A 14087-nucleotide genomic window follows, 5' to 3' on the forward strand; every position below is an offset into this window, starting at 1 on the left:
GGTGGCTGCTGCTGTGCGCAGGTATATAAAGGCTCAGAGCCTATTATGACACGCGCAGCCAGCGTTCCATTGCCACATTCCGTCTACTGCAGGCGGGATACCTGGATGGCTGAATGTCACTGAGAAGCTCACAGAGACCGCCATAAGCAACAGTTTAAAAGAATGCCACAGACTAATCAACCAAACTTTTTGGGTTGGTTTCTCTTTTATAGTCTGCAGGCATTAAATGAAAGAAGTCAGTGTTCCAGCAGAGGGAGACAACGTTTCAGAAAAGGCATTGTAGCAAACCAAAAAAGAAATTTTAAGCGCAGCAGAGTAACCAGCTCACATACCTGTTAGCTCAGGTGAGTTTAAAAGGCTGCTGTTGATAACAAGGGCATTTGCTAAATAGATGGTGTGTGTGCAACAATATACTGAAAGGTCAATTATATTGTGCAGCTTATCTCACCACCTGTAGTTATTTAGGTGAAAGCTCCGAAATGCTTGCCTAATATGTCTGTTTATCCAAAAGGAAGTATAGAGGGAGAGCTAGATAGATAGCATTGCATTACATTACATTACATGGCAATGCAATGCACAGTTGCTGAAGTTGAACCAAAATGAGCTTGTCATCTGGCTTCTGCAACTTTTAACATGAAAAATCCAATGAGGAGAAGAAAAGCAAAGCCAAAGAGTCCATCCCAAAATCCGACAAACAAGCAAAATGAACAAAAAGCATTGAATTCAATTCTTTCTGATTTTAGAAACTGCATTAAAGAAGGGGTGCACCGGTCCTGGAGATACTGCAATACCAGGTCAATGCGTGGAGTGGACAGAGCAAGCTCTTTTTCCATCTCCCTGTTCTAAAAATCCATTTAATATATGGTCCCCAGATAGGGGACGTATCAGATATTAAACTGATAAGAACAGATACTACACTTGATCTTAGCCAAAAGGCCGAGAAGCGATAACCAGAATTGGTTTCCGACTACGGTGCCACCCAAGGATTCTGAAAAGTCCATTTGTGGAGATGGCCACCTGGACTCCCGTTAAGAAGACATGCTGTCAACCTCTAGATCCCTCACATGCCTGCACTTTTCGGCTTGCTGCTGCTGCAATCCACGCGTTTTAGATCTGCATAACTCCACCTCTTTTAGCACAGTACCCTCAACCCCCGGCTGTTCCCACCCGCCTCAACACCGTTGGAAGGGAGGAGAACCAATTAAGGCGGGGGGGGGGGGGTGGAACGAGCAGCTGTCTACCCTTAGCAGGAGGGTTGCTGATTAATTACCTCTCCTGCTGCTGCTGCTGCTGGCTGTCCAGCAGCAGACTGAAGGTGGCTGCTGCTGTGCGCAGGTATATAAAGGCTCAGAGCCTATTATGACACGCGCAGCCAGCGTTCCATTGCCCCATTCCGTCTACTGCAGGCGGGATACCTGGATGGCTGAATGTCACTGAGAAGCTCACAGAGACCGCCATAAGCAACAGTTTAAAAGAATGCCACAGACTAATCAACCAAACTTTTTGGGTTGGTTTCTCTTTTATAGTCTGCAGGCATTAAATGAAAGAAGTCAGTGTTCCAGCAGAGGGAGACAACGTTTCAGAAAAGGCATTGTAGCAAACCAAAAAAGAAATTTTAAGCGCAGCAGAGTAACCAGCTCACATACCTGTTAGCTCAGGTGAGTTTAAAAGGCTGCTGTTGATAACAAGGGCATTTGCTAAATAGATGGTGTGTGTGCAACAATATACTGAAAGGTCAATTATATTGTGCAGCTTATCTCACCACCTGTAGTTATTTAGGTGAAAGCTCCAAAATGCTTGCCTAATATGTCTGTTTATCCAAAAGGAAGTATAGAGGGAGAGCTAGATAGATAGCATTGCATTACATTACATTACATGGCAATGCAATGCACAGTTGCTGAAGTTGAACCAAAATGAGCTTGTCATCTGGCTTCTGCAACTTTTAACATGAAAAATCCAATGAGGAGAAGAAAAGCAAAGCCAAAGAGTCCATCCCAAAATCCGACAAACAAGCAAAATGAACAAAAAGCATTGAATTCAATTCTTTCTGATTTTAGAAACTGCATTAAAGAAGGGGTGCACCGGTCCTGGAGATACTGCAATACCAGGTCAATGCGTGGAGTGGACAGAGCAAGCTCTTTTTCCATCTCCCTGTTCTAAAAATCCATTTAATATATGGTCCCCAGATAGGGGACGTATCAGATATTAAACTGATAAGAACAGATACTACACTTGATCTTAGCCAAAAGGCCGAGAAGCGATAACCAGAATTGGTTTCCGACTACGGTGCCACCCAAGGATTCTGAAAAGTCCATTTGTGGAGATGGCCACCTGGACTCCCGTTAAGAAGACATGCTGTCAACCTCTAGATCCCTCACATGCCTGCACTTTTCGGCTTGCTGCTGCTGCAATCCACGCGTTTTAGATCTGCATAACTCCACCTCTTTTAGCACAGTACCCTCAACCCCCGGCTGTTCCCACCCGCCTCAACACCGTTGGAAGGGAGGAGAACCAATTAAGGCGGGGGGGGGGGGTGGAACGAGCAGCTGTCTACCCTTAGCAGGAGGGTTGCTGATTAATTACCTCTCCTGCTGCTGCTGCTGCTGGCTGTCCAGCAGCAGACTGAAGGTGGCTGCTGCTGTGCGCAGGTATATAAAGGCTCAGAGCCTATTATGACACGCGCAGCCAGCGTTCCATTGCCACATTCCGTCTACTGCAGGCGGGATACCTGGATGGCTGAATGTCACTGAGAAGCTCACAGAGACCGCCATAAGCAACAGTTTAAAAGAATGCCACAGACTAATCAACCAAACTTTTTGGGTTGGTTTCTCTTTTATAGTCTGCAGGCATTAAATGAAAGAAGTCAGTGTTCCAGCAGAGGGAGACAACGTTTCAGAAAAGGCATTGTAGCAAACCAAAAAAGAAATTTTAAGCGCAGCAGAGTAACCAGCTCACATACCTGTTAGCTCAGGTGAGTTTAAAAGGCTGCTGTTGATAACAAGGGCATTTGCTAAATAGATGGTGTGTGTGCAACAATATACTGAAAGGTCAATTATATTGTGCAGCTTATCTCACCACCTGTAGTTATTTAGGTGAAAGCTCCAAAATGCTTGCCTAATATGTCTGTTTATCCAAAAGGAAGTATAGAGGGAGAGCTAGATAGATAGCATTGCATTACATTACATTACATGGCAATGCAATGCACAGTTGCTGAAGTTGAACCAAAATGAGCTTGTCATCTGGCTTCTGCAACTTTTAACATGAAAAATCCAATGAGGAGAAGAAAAGCAAAGCCAAAGAGTCCATCCCAAAATCCGACAAACAAGCAAAATGAACAAAAAGCATTGAATTCAATTCTTTCTGATTTTAGAAACTGCATTAAAGAAGGGGTGCACCGGTCCTGGAGATACTGCAATACCAGGTCAATGCGTGGAGTGGACAGAGCAAGCTCTTTTTCCATCTCCCTGTTCTAAAAATCCATTTAATATATGGTCCCCAGATAGGGGACGTATCAGATATTAAACTGATAAGAACAGATACTACACTTGATCTTAGCCAAAAGGCCGAGAAGCGATAACCAGAATTGGTTTCTGACTACGGTGCCACCCAAGGATTCTGAAAAGTCCATTTGTGGAGATGGCCACCTGGACTCCCGTTAAGAAGACATGCTGTCAACCTCTAGATCCCTCACATGCCTGCACTTTTCGGCTTGCTGCTGCTGCAATCCACGCGTTTTAGATCTGCATAACTCCACCTCTTTTAGCACAGTACCCTCAACCCCCGGCTGTTCCCACCCGCCTCAACACCGTTGGAAGGGAGGAGAACCAATTAAGGCGGGGGGGGGGGTGGAACGAGCAGCTGTCTACCCTTAGCAGGAGGGTTGCTGATTAATTACCTCTCCTGCTGCTGCTGCTGCTGGCTGTCCAGCAGCAGACTGAAGGTGGCTGCTGCTGTGCGCAGGTATATAAAGGCTCAGAGCCTATTATGACACGCGCAGCCAGCGTTCCATTGCCACATTCCGTCTACTGCAGGCGGGATACCTGGATGGCTGAATGTCACTGAGAAGCTCACAGAGACCGCCATAAGCAACAGTTTAAAAGAATGCCACAGACTAATCAACCAAACTTTTTGGGTTGGTTTCTCTTTTATAGTCTGCAGGCATTAAATGAAAGAAGTCAGTGTTCCAGCAGAGGGAGACAACGTTTCAGAAAAGGCATTGTAGCAAACCAAAAAAGAAATTTTAAGCGCAGCAGAGTAACCAGCTCACATACCTGTTAGCTCAGGTGAGTTTAAAAGGCTGCTGTTGATAACAAGGGCATTTGCTAAATAGATGGTGTGTGTGCAACAATATACTGAAAGGTCAATTATATTGTGCAGCTTATCTCACCACCTGTAGTTATTTAGGTGAAAGCTCCAAAATGCTTGCCTAATATGTCTGTTTATCCAAAAGGAAGTATAGAGGGAGAGCTAGATAGATAGCATTGCATTACATTACATTACATGGCAATGCAATGCACAGTTGCTGAAGTTGAACCAAAATGAGCTTGTCATCTGGCTTCTGCAACTTTTAACATGAAAAATCCAATGAGGAGAAGAAAAGCAAAGCCAAAGAGTCCATCCCAAAATCCGACAAACAAGCAAAATGAACAAAAAGCATTGAATTCAATTCTTTCTGATTTTAGAAACTGCATTAAAGAAGGGGTGCACCGGTCCTGGAGATACTGCAATACCAGGTCAATGCGTGAAGTGGACAGAGGAAGCTCTTTTTCCATCTCCCTGTTCTAAAAATCCATTTAATATATGGTCCCCAGATAGGGGACGTATCAGATATTAAACTGATAAGAACAGATACTACACTTGATCTTAGCCAAAAGGCCGAGAAGCGATAACCAGAATTGGTTTCCGACTACGGTGCCACCCAAGGATTCTGAAAAGTCCATTTGTGGAGATGGCCACCTGGACTCCCGTTAAGAAGACATGCTGTCAACCTCTAGATCCCTCACATGCCTGCACTTTTCGGCTTGCTGCTGCTGCAATCCACGCGTTTTAGATCTGCATAACTCCACCTCTTTTAGCACAGTACCCTCAACCCCCGGCTGTTCCCACCCGCCTCAACACCGTTGGAAGGGAGGAGAACCAATTAAGGCGGGGGGGGGGGGTGGAACGAGCAGCTGTCTACCCTTAGCAGGAGGGTTGCTGATTAATTACCTCTCCTGCTGCTGCTGCTGCTGGCTGTCCAGCAGCAGACTGAAGGTGGCTGCTGCTGTGCGCAGGTATATAAAGGCTCAGAGCCTATTATGACACGCGCAGCCAGCGTTCCATTGCCACATTCTGTCTACTGCAGGCGGGATACCTGGATGGCTGAATGTCACTGAGAAGCTCACAGAGACCGCCATAAGCAACAGTTTAAAAGAATGCCACAGACTAATCAACCAAACTTTTTGGGTTGGTTTCTCTTTTATAGTCTGCAGGCATTAAATGAAAGAAGTCAGTGTTCCAGCAGAGGGAGACAACGTTTCAGAAAAGGCATTGTAGCAAACCAAAAAAGAAATTTTAAGCGCAGCAGAGTAACCAGCTCACATACCTGTTAGCTCAGGTGAGTTTAAAAGGCTGCTGTTGATAACAAGGGCATTTGCTAAATAGATGGTGTGTGTGCAACAATATACTGAAAGGTCAATTATATTGTGCAGCTTATCTCACCACCTGTAGTTATTTAGGTGAAAGCTCCAAAATGCTTGCCTAATATGTCTGTTTATCCAAAAGGAAGTATAGAGGGAGAGCTAGATAGATAGCATTGCATTACATTACATTACATGGCAATGCAATGCACAGTTGCTGAAGTTGAACCAAAATGAGCTTGTCATCTGGCTTCTGCAACTTTTAACATGAAAAATCCAATGAGGAGAAGAAAAGCAAAGCCAAAGAGTCCATCCCAAAATCCGACAAACAAGCAAAATGAACAAAAAGCATTGAATTCAATTCTTTCTGATTTTAGAAACTGCATTAAAGAAGGGGTGCACCAGTCCTGGAGATACTGCAATACCAGGTCAATGCGTGGAGTGGACAGAGCAAGCTCTTTTTCCATCTCCCTGTTCTAAAAATCCATTTAATATATGGTCCCCAGATAGGGGACGTATCAGATATTAAACTGATAAGAACAGATACTACACTTGATCTTAGCCAAAAGGCCGAGAAGCGATAACCAGAATTGGTTTCCGACTACGGTGCCACCCAAGGATTCTGAAAAGTCCATTTGTGGAGATGGCCACCTGGACTCCCGTTAAGAAGACATGCTGTCAACCTCTAGATCCCTCACATGCCTGCACTTTTCGGCTTGCTGCTGCTGCAATCCACGCGTTTTAGATCTGCATAACTCCACCTCTTTTAGCACAGTACCCTCAACCCCCGGCTGTTCCCACCCGCCTCAACACCGTTGGAAGGGAGGAGAACCAATTAAGGCGGGGGGGGGGGGGGTGGAACGAGCAGCTGTCTACCCTTAGCAGGAGGGTTGCTGATTAATTACCTCTCCTGCTGCTGCTGCTGCTGGCTGTCCAGCAGCAGACTGAAGGTGGCTGCTGCTGTGCGCAGGTATATAAAGGCTCAGAGCCTATTATGACACGCGCAGCCAGCGTTCCATTGCCACATTCCGTCTACTGCAGGCGGGATACCTGGATGGCTGAATGTCACTGAGAAGCTCACAGAGACCGCCATAAGCAACAGTTTAAAAGAATGCCACAGACTAATCAACCAAACTTTTTGGGTTGGTTTCTCTTTTATAGTCTGCAGGCATTAAATGAAAGAAGTCAGTGTTCCAGCAGAGGGAGACAACGTTTCAGAAAAGGCATTGTAGCAAACCAAAAAAGAAATTTTAAGCGCAGCAGAGTAACCAGCTCACATACCTGTTAGCTCAGGTGAGTTTAAAAGGCTGCTGTTGATAACAAGGGCATTTGCTAAATAGATGGTGTGTGTGCAACAATATACTGAAAGGTCAATTATATTGTGCAGCTTATCTCACCACCTGTAGTTATTTAGGTGAAAGCTCCAAAATGCTTGCCTAATATGTCTGTTTATCCAAAAGGAAGTATAGAGGGAGAGCTAGATAGATAGCATTGCATTACATTACATTACATGGCAATGCAATGCACAGTTGCTGAAGTTGAACCAAAATGAGCTTGTCATCTGGCTTCTGCAACTTTTAACATGAAAAATCCAATGAGGAGAAGAAAAGCAAAGCCAAAGAGTCCATCCCAAAATCCGACAAACAAGCAAAATGAACAAAAAGCATTGAATTCAATTCTTTCTGATTTTAGAAACTGCATTAAAGAAGGGGTGCACCGGTCCTGGAGATACTGCAATACCAGGTCAATGCGTGGAGTGGACAGAGCAAGCTCTTTTTCCATCTCCCTGTTCTAAAAATCCATTTAATATATGGTCCCCAGATAGGGGACGTATCAGATATTAAACTGATAAGAACAGATACTACACTTGATCTTAGCCAAAAGGCCGAGAAGCGATAACCAGAATTGGTTTCCGACTACGGTGCCACCCAAGGATTCTGAAAAGTCCATTTGTGGAGATGGCCACCTGGACTCCCGTTAAGAAGACATGCTGTCAACCTCTAGATCCCTCACATGCCTGCACTTTTCGGCTTGCTGCTGCTGCAATCCACGCGTTTTAGATCTGCATAACTCCACCTCTTTTAGCACAGTAACCTCAACCCCCGGCTGTTCCCACCCGCCTCAACACCGTTGGAAGGGAGGAGAACCAATTAAGGCGGGGGGGGGGTGGAACGAGCAGCTGTCTACCCTTAGCAGGAGGGTTGCTGATTAATTACCTCTCCTGCTGCTGCTGCTGCTGGCTGTCCAGCAGCAGACTGAAGGTGGCTGCTGCTGTGCGCAGGTATATAAAGGCTCAGAGCCTATTATGACACGCGCAGCCAGCGTTCCATTGCCCCATTCCGTCTACTGCAGGCGGGATACCTGGATGGCTGAATGTCACTGAGAAGCTCACAGAGACCGCCATAAGCAACAGTTTAAAAGAATGCCACAGACTAATCAACCAAACTTTTTGGGTTGGTTTCTCTTTTATAGTCTGCAGGCATTAAATGAAAGAAGTCAGTGTTCCAGCAGAGGGAGACAACGTTTCAGAAAAGGCATTGTAGCAAACCAAAAAAGAAATTTTAAGCGCAGCAGAGTAACCAGCTCACATACCTGTTAGCTCAGGTGAGTTTAAAAGGCTGCTGTTGATAACAAGGGCATTTGCTAAATAGATGGTGTGTGTGCAACAATATACTGAAAGGTCAATTATATTGTGCAGCTTATCTCACCACCTGTAGTTATTTAGGTGAAAGCTCCAAAATGCTTGCCTAATATGTCTGTTTATCCAAAAGGAAGTATAGAGGGAGAGCTAGATAGATAGCATTGCATTACATTACATTACATGGCAATGCAATGCACAGTTGCTGAAGTTGAACCAAAATGAGCTTGTCATCTGGCTTCTGCAACTTTTAACATGAAAAATCCAATGAGGAGAAGAAAAGCAAAGCCAAAGAGTCCATCCCAAAATCCGACAAACAAGCAAAATGAACAAAAAGCATTGAATTCAATTCTTTCTGATTTTAGAAACTGCATTAAAGAAGGGGTGCACCGGTCCTGGAGATACTGCAATACCAGGTCAATGCGTGGAGTGGACAGAGCAAGCTCTTTTTCCATCTCCCTGTTCTAAAAATCCATTTAATATATGGTCCACAGATAGGGGACGTATCAGATATTAAACTGATAAGAACAGATACTACACTTGATCTTAGCCAAAAGGCCGAGAAGCGATAACCAGAATTGGTTTCCGACTACGGTGCCACCCAAGGATTCTGAAAAGTCCATTTGTGGAGATGGCCACCTGGACTCCCGTTAAGAAGACATGCTGTCAACCTCTAGATCCCTCACATGCCTGCACTTTTCGGCTTGCTGCTGCTGCAATCCACGCGTTTTAGATCTGCATAACTCCACCTCTTTTAGCACAGTACCCTCAACCCCCGGCTGTTCCCACCCGCCTCAACACCGTTGGAAGGGAGGAGAACCAATTAAGGCGGGGGGGGGGGTGGAACGAGCAGCTGTCTACCCTTAGCAGGAGGGTTGCTGATTAATTACCTCTCCTGCTGCTGCTGCTGCTGGCTGTCCAGCAGCAGACTGAAGGTGGCTGCTGCTGTGCGCAGGTATATAAAGGCTCAGAGCCTATTATGACATGCGCAGCCAGCGTTCCATTGCCACATTCCGTCTACTGCAGGCGGGATACCTGGATGGCTGAATGTCACTGAGAAGCTCACAGAGACCGCCATAAGCAACAGTTTAAAAGAATGCCACAGACTAATCAACCAAACTTTTTGGGTTGGTTTCTCTTTTATAGTCTGCAGGCATTAAATGAAAGAAGTCAGTGTTCCAGCAGAGGGAGACAACGTTTCAGAAAAGGCATTGTAGCAAACCAAAAAAGAAATTTTAAGCGCAGCAGAGTAACCAGCTCACATACCTGTTAGCTCAGGTGAGTTTAAAAGGCTGCTGTTGATAACAAGGGCATTTGCTAAATAGATGGTGTGTGTGCAACAATATACTGAAAGGTCAATTATATTGTGCAGCTTATCTCACCACCTGTAGTTATTTAGGTGAAAGCTCCAAAATGCTTGCCTAATATGTCTGTTTATCCAAAAGGAAGTATAGAGGGAGAGCTAGATAGATAGCATTGCATTACATTACATTACATGGCAATGCAATGCACAGTTGCTGAAGTTGAACCAAAATGAGCTTGTCATCTGGCTTCTGCAACTTTTAACATGAAAAATCCAATGAGGAGAAGAAAAGCAAAGCCAAAGAGTCCATCCCAAAATCCGACAAACAAGCAAAATGAACAAAAAGCATTGAATTCAATTCTTTCTGATTTTAGAAACTGCATTAAAGAAGGGGTGCACCGGTCCTGGAGATACTGCAATACCAGGTCAATGCGTGGAGTGGACAGAGCAAGCTCTTTTTCCATCTCCCTGTTCTAAAAATCCATTTAATATATGGTCCCCAGATAGGGGACGTATCAGATATTAAACTGATAAGAACAGATACTACACTTGATCTTAGCCAAAAGGCCGAGAAGCGATAACCAGAATTGGTTTCCGACTACGGTGCCACCCAAGGATTCTGAAAAGTCCATTTGTGGAGATGGCCACCTGGACTCCCGTTAAGAAGACATGCTGTCAACCTCTAGATCCCTCACATGCCTGCACTTTTCGGCTTGCTGCTGCTGCAATCCACGCGTTTTAGATCTGCATAACTCCACCTCTTTTAGCACAGTACCCTCAACCCCCGGCTGTTCCCACCCGCCTCAACACCGTTGGAAGGGAGGAGAACCAATTAAGGCGGGGGGGGGGGGTGGAACGAGCAGCTGTCTACCCTTAGCAGGAGGGTTGCTGATTAATTACCTCTCCTGCTGCTGCTGGCTGTCCAGCAGCAGACTGAAGGTGGCTGCTGCTGTGCGCAGGTATATAAAGGCTCAGAGCCTATTATGACACGCGCAGCCAGCGTTCCATTGCCACATTCCGTCTACTGCAGGCGGGATACCTGGATGGCTGAATGTCACTGAGAAGCTCACAGAGACCGCCATAAGCAACAGTTTAAAAGAATGCCACAGACTAATCAACCAAACTTTTTGGGTTGGTTTCTCTTTTATAGTCTGCAGGCATTAAATGAAAGAAGTCAGTGTTCCAGCAGAGGGAGACAACGTTTCAGAAAAGGCATTGTAGCAAACCAAAAAAGAAATTTTAAGCGCAGCAGAGTAACCAGCTCACATACCTGTTAGCTCAGGTGAGTTTAAAAGGCTGCTGTTGATAACAAGGGCATTTGCTAAATAGATGGTGTGTGTGCAACAATATACTGAAAGGTCAATTATATTGTGCAGCTTATCTCACCACCTGTAGTTATTTAGGTGAAAGCTCCAAAATGCTTGCCTAATATGTCTGTTTATCCAAAAGGAAGTATAGAGGGAGAGCTAGATAGATAGCATTGCATTACATTACATTACATGGCAATGCAATGCACAGTTGCTGAAGTTGAACCAAAATGAGCTTGTCATCTGGCTTCTGCAACTTTTAACATGAAAAATCCAATGAGGAGAAGAAAAGCAAAGCCAAAGAGTCCATCCCAAAATCCGACAAACAAGCAAAATGAACAAAAAGCATTGAATTCAATTCTTTCTGATTTTAGAAACTGCATTAAAGAAGGGGTGCACCGGTCCTGGAGATATTGCAATACCAGGTCAATGCGTGGAGTGGACAGAGCAAGCTCTTTTTCCATCTCCCTGTTCTAAAAATCCATTTAATATATGGTCCCCAGATAGGGGACGTATCAGATATTAAACTGATAAGAACAGATACTACACTTGATCTTAGCCAAAAGGCCGAGAAGCGATAACCAGAATTGGTTTCCGACTACGGTGCCACCCAAGGATTCTGAAAAGTCCATTTGTGGAGATGGCCACCTGGACTCCCGTTAAGAAGACATGCTGTCAACCTCTAGATCCCTCACATGCCTGCACTTTTCGGCTTGCTGCTGCTGCAATCCACGCGTTTAAGATCTGCATAACTCCACCTCTTTTAGCACAGTACCCTCAACCCCCGGCTGTTCCCACCCGCCTCAACACCGTTGGAAGGGAGGAGAACCAATTAAGGCGGGGGGGGGGGGGGTGGAACGAGCAGCTGTCTACCCTTAGCAGGAGGGTTGCTGATTAATTACCTCTCCTGCTGCTGCTGCTGCTGGTATATAAAGGCTCAGAGCCTATTATGACACGCGCAGCCAGCGTTCCATTGCCACATTCCGTCTACTGCAGGCGGGATACCTGGATGGCTGAATGTCACTGAGAAGCTCACAGAGACCGCCATAAGCAACAGTTTAAAAGAATGCCACAGACTAATCAACCAAACTTTTTGGGTTGGTTTCTCTTTTATAGTCTGCAGGCATTAAATGAAAGAAGTCAGTGTTCCAGCAGAGGGAGACAACGTTTCAGAAAAGGCATTGTAGCAAACCAAAAAAGAAATTTTAAGCGCAGCAGAGTAACCAGCTCACATACCTGTTAGCTCAGGTGAGTTTAAAAGGCTGCTGTTGATAACAAGGGCATTTGCTAAATAGATGGTGTGTGTGCAACAATATACTGAAAGGTCAATTATATTGTGCAGCTTATCTCACCACCTGTAGTTATTTAGGTGAAAGCTCCAAAATGCTTGCCTAATATGTCTGTTTATCCAAAAGGAAGTATAGAGGGAGAGCTAGATAGATAGCATTGCATTACATTACATTACATGGCAATGCAATGCACAGTTGCTGAAGTTGAACCAAAATGAGCTTGTCATCTGGCTTCTGCAACTTTTAACATGAAAAATCCAATGAGGAGAAGAAAAGCAAAGCCAAAGAGTCCATCCCAAAATCCGACAAACAAGCAAAATGAACAAAAAGCATTGAATTCAATTCTTTCTGATTTTAGAAACTGCATTAAAGAAGGGGTGCACCGGTCCTGGAGATACTGCAATACCAGGTCAATGCGTGGAGTGGACAGAGCAAGCTCTTTTTCCATCTCCCTGTTCTAAAAATCCATTTAATATATGGTCCCCAGATAGGGGACGTATCAGATATTAAACTGATAAGAACAGATACTACACTTGATCTTAGCCAAAAGGCCGAGAAGCGATAACCAGAATTGGTTTCTGACTACGGTGCCACCCAAGGATTCTGAAAAGTCCATTTGTGGAGATGGCCACCTGGACTCCCGTTAAGAAGACATGCTGTCAACCTCTAGATCCCTCACATGCCTGCACTTTTCGGCTTGCTGCTGCTGCAATCCACGCGTTTTAGATCTGCATAACTCCACCTCTTTTAGCACAGTACCCTCAACCCCCGGCTGTTCCCACCCGCCTCAACACCGTTGGAAGGCAGGAGAACCAATTAAGGCGGGGGGGGGTGGAACGAGCAGCTGTCTACCCTTAGCAGGAGGGTTGCTGATTAATTACCTCTCCTGCTGCTGCTGCTGCTGGCTGTCCAGCAGCAGACTGAAGGTGGCTGCTGCTGTGCGCAGGTATATAAAGGCTCAGAGCCTATTATGACACGCGCAGCCAGCGTTCCATTGCCACATTCTGTCTACTGCAGGCGGGATACCTGGATGGCTGAATGTCACTGAGAAGCTCACAGAGACCGCCATAAGCAACAGTTTAAAAGAATGCCACAGACTAATCAACCAAACTTTTTGGGTTGGTTTCTCTTTTATAGTCTGCAGGCATTAAATGAAAGAAGTCAGTGTTCCAGCAGAGGGAGACAACGTTTCAGAAAAGGCATTGTAGCAAACCAAAAAAGAAATTTTAAGCGCAGCAGAGTAACCAGCTCACATACCTGTTAGCTCAGGTGAGTTTAAAAGGCTGCTGTTGATAACAAGGGCATTTGCTAAATAGATGGTGTGTGTGCAACAATATACTGAAAGGTCAATTATATTGTGCAGCTTATCTCACCACCTGTAGTTATTTAGGTGAAAGCTCCAAAATGCTTGCCTAATATGTCTGTTTATCCAAAAGGAAGTATAGAGGGAGAGCTAGATAGATAGCATTGCATTACATTACATTACATGGCAATGCAATGCACAGTTGCTGAAGTTGAACCAAAATGAGCTTGTCATCTGGCTTCTGCAACTTTTAACATGAAAAATCCAATGAGGAGAAGAAAAGCAAAGCCAAAGAGTCCATCCCAAAATCCGACAAACAAGCAAAATGAACAAAAAGCATTGAATTCAATTCTTTCTGATTTTAGAAACTGCATTAAAGAAGGGGTGCACCGGTCCTGGAGATACTGCAATACCAGGTCAATGCGTGGAGTGGACAGAGCAAGCTCTTTTTCCATCTCCCTGTTCTAAAAATCCATTTAATATATGGTCCCCAGATAGGGGACGTATCAGATATTAAACTGATAAGAACAGATACTACACTTGATCTTAGCCAAAAGGCCGAGAAGCGATAACCAGAATTGGTTTCCGACTACGGTGCCACCCAAGGATTCTGAAAAGTCCATTTGTGG

At 44.9% G+C, this 14087-nt stretch overlaps 11 non-coding genes across 11 annotated transcripts; all 11 read right to left on the reverse strand.

Moving 5' to 3' along the window:
• Positions 1–757: 757 nt before the first annotated feature.
• Positions 758–948, reverse strand: LOC141190985 (U2 spliceosomal RNA). The gene has a single exon (XR_012264991.1). It is a non-coding gene; the product is annotated as a U2 spliceosomal RNA (small nuclear RNA).
• A 1123-nt stretch (positions 949–2071) lies between these two features.
• On the reverse strand, positions 2072–2262 carry LOC141190987 (U2 spliceosomal RNA). The gene has a single exon (XR_012264993.1). It is a non-coding gene; the product is annotated as a U2 spliceosomal RNA (small nuclear RNA).
• Positions 2263–3384: 1122 nt separating this feature from the next.
• LOC141190988 (U2 spliceosomal RNA) lies at positions 3385–3575 on the reverse strand. Its single transcript, XR_012264994.1, has one exon. It is a non-coding gene; the product is annotated as a U2 spliceosomal RNA (small nuclear RNA).
• Positions 3576–4696: 1121 nt separating this feature from the next.
• Positions 4697–4887, reverse strand: LOC141185511 (U2 spliceosomal RNA). The gene has a single exon (XR_012260167.1). It is a non-coding gene; the product is annotated as a U2 spliceosomal RNA (small nuclear RNA).
• A 1122-nt stretch (positions 4888–6009) lies between these two features.
• LOC141184259 (U2 spliceosomal RNA) lies at positions 6010–6200 on the reverse strand. The gene has a single exon (XR_012259032.1). It is a non-coding gene; the product is annotated as a U2 spliceosomal RNA (small nuclear RNA).
• A 1124-nt stretch (positions 6201–7324) lies between these two features.
• On the reverse strand, positions 7325–7515 carry LOC141190989 (U2 spliceosomal RNA). Its single transcript, XR_012264995.1, has one exon. It is a non-coding gene; the product is annotated as a U2 spliceosomal RNA (small nuclear RNA).
• A 1120-nt stretch (positions 7516–8635) lies between these two features.
• Positions 8636–8826, reverse strand: LOC141185143 (U2 spliceosomal RNA). The gene has a single exon (XR_012259833.1). It is a non-coding gene; the product is annotated as a U2 spliceosomal RNA (small nuclear RNA).
• A 1121-nt stretch (positions 8827–9947) lies between these two features.
• LOC141190990 (U2 spliceosomal RNA) lies at positions 9948–10138 on the reverse strand. Its single transcript, XR_012264996.1, has one exon. It is a non-coding gene; the product is annotated as a U2 spliceosomal RNA (small nuclear RNA).
• A 1116-nt stretch (positions 10139–11254) lies between these two features.
• LOC141191242 (U2 spliceosomal RNA) lies at positions 11255–11445 on the reverse strand. The gene has a single exon (XR_012265240.1). It is a non-coding gene; the product is annotated as a U2 spliceosomal RNA (small nuclear RNA).
• A 1082-nt stretch (positions 11446–12527) lies between these two features.
• Positions 12528–12718, reverse strand: LOC141190991 (U2 spliceosomal RNA). Its single transcript, XR_012264997.1, has one exon. It is a non-coding gene; the product is annotated as a U2 spliceosomal RNA (small nuclear RNA).
• Positions 12719–13837: 1119 nt separating this feature from the next.
• Positions 13838–14028, reverse strand: LOC141190992 (U2 spliceosomal RNA). The gene has a single exon (XR_012264998.1). It is a non-coding gene; the product is annotated as a U2 spliceosomal RNA (small nuclear RNA).
• Between the last annotated feature and the right edge of the window lie 59 nt (positions 14029–14087).

This window comes from Phyllobates terribilis, unplaced genomic scaffold, assembly GCF_046119375.1.
Source record: "Phyllobates terribilis strain yellow unplaced genomic scaffold, ASM4611937v1 Scaffold_40__1_contigs__length_11209783, whole genome shotgun sequence".
Lineage (NCBI taxonomy): Eukaryota > Metazoa > Chordata > Amphibia > Anura > Dendrobatidae > Phyllobates > Phyllobates terribilis.